Below are 2,187 nucleotides of genomic sequence, written 5' to 3'. Positions count from 1 at the left end.
TTGCAGGGAGAGGTTGTTTTGCTGCTGTTTTGTTTGTTGTTGTTGTTGTCATAGTTGGTTTTTTTCCTTTTGTTTGTTTGTTTGTTTGTTTTGAGGAAAGGTTTCTCTGTGTAGCCTTGGCTATCCTAGAGCTCACTCTGTAGACTCCCTAACTAGTTTTATTTTTACCTTAAACAATTTTATCATGACAGCACAGTTACTTTTGCCATTTTCTGTCCTGGGCATCACTGGCCATGTGTTAGCTGGCTTGAGTCGATTTTAAGTATGCTTCTACATTGAGTTTACTGGGCTATTTTCCTACAACAGCAGATTCTTTTCTCCGCTCAGTGTTACTGGGAATTGGGCTCTCAAGAGTAGACTAGTTACTGAGAAGATCCTAAATCAAACCTTAAGAGACCATCATCAATACAAGAAAATGAAAGACAGCAAGGCAGCATAAAGTCCAAAGAGGTCATGACCTCTCCATTCTTGAGTCCAAGGACACTAAGATTATTGAGCCCTAAGAATTTAATATCTGCATCTAAACAAATCACTGATTTCAAGGGTGAAACTATCAGAAGGGTGATGTGAAAGAAAGACATCAAGGAAGAAGAGAAATCAGTAACGGGGCTAAGAAATTCAGCAAGAGGGGTAGGATGGAAGGACAGCAATGTTGGAAATTAAAAGCTTGGTCAACTAATAAAAGGAATGAAAAACACCATCAGTAGACTAGAAAAAGCAGCAGAAGAAAGCCAAGGATGAAAGGCGAGTCTAAAGAAACTCAACATAAAACATCAAAGCAAAACAACTAAACCAGTATGGCCACACAGTCTAAACACTCTACGGTATGACCAAACAACCAAACCTAAGAATCCACAGGATAGAAAAAAAAAAAACAAAAAACAAAAACAAAACAAAAAAAAAAAACGGAGCAGAAATAAACACTAAAGACACAGAAAATGTATTCAATGAAATAGCAGAAAATTCCCAAAACTCTAAGAAAAGAAACAGACATCCAAACACAAGAAATATTTGTTATCCCAGAGAGACATGGCCAGAGAGGAATGTCTCCATGACACATCACAGTCAAGATGCTGAAACCACAAAATAACTAGGTCAACTTAAACAGAGAAAGACACCAACTCACTCCACAGGCAGCAGAGCAGCACTATGATCAGTGTTCCTAAAAGTCGTGAAAGTACGGGATGATATGTTTCAGGCCCTGAAATGGAACATCTGCCAACCAAGACCCAGCACTGTCAACTTTGAGAGAATAAACAGGAAAAAGCAAATTCTCATCCAATGGAAACTGTGTCTTATTGAGTGTTCTATGTTGAGAAGGAATAAGTTATCCACCAATAAACAACATCCAAGCAAATCCTGGTACTACAGCATGCACCGCTACTACAACTCCGGCTGTTTCAGAGGCCAAGGCCAGATTTGAAGGAACACAAGTTTAAAGCCAGCTTGAGATACACAGTGGGTCCCGGAAGGTTAGATAAATAAAGTAGAGGATAGACGATCAATACCAGGAAAGAATTTATGTAAGTCCTGCTAAGATTTGTGGCTGCTGTTTGCTTTTCAGTTTGCTCCATATCATTTTAGTAAGCTGAGCCTTCTCTTCAGTGTGTGCACTGGGAATCCTGTTTGTGCCAGGTACTGTATTTTTGCCAACATAATTTTAAGGCAGCCCATGCATCTAAGCCACCTATCCCACCCCATATATATGAGTTTAGCTTCCCACACATAGCAGAAACCTCTCTGTGTTTATACATCCTACAGAGCTTCAGAATGGATGGTGGTCAGCTTTCCAGGCACCCGACTCCTCCTGCTCAGACAGAAACCATAGTGCATTCACTGCGGAGCAGAACCAGCATCCTTCAAAGTGGCATTTTCTGCAATTGGTGCTTGTCCTGTCAAGAATATTTTGGAGGTGAGGTCAGGGTGGGGGGAGTGGTAGCTCTTATCCAAATAGTAGTTTCTTGCCTAGATATATGCAATCATTGTCTCAGAGCAGTAGTTCTCAACCCTTGGGTTGAAGCCATTGTCTAAGGGGTTAGCTAAGACTATCAGAAAAAACCAGGTATTACATTAAAATTCATAAAAAAACAGTTACAGAGTATCAATGAAAATAATTTTTAATTAATTAATTTATTGATTATTATTTTCTTTATTTACATTTCAAATGCTATCCCGAAAGTTCCCTAT

This window comes from Mus pahari, chromosome 10, assembly GCF_900095145.1.
Source record: "Mus pahari chromosome 10, PAHARI_EIJ_v1.1, whole genome shotgun sequence".
NCBI lineage: Eukaryota > Metazoa > Chordata > Mammalia > Rodentia > Muridae > Mus > Mus pahari.
Note: the sequence above shows the minus strand (reverse complement) of the source record.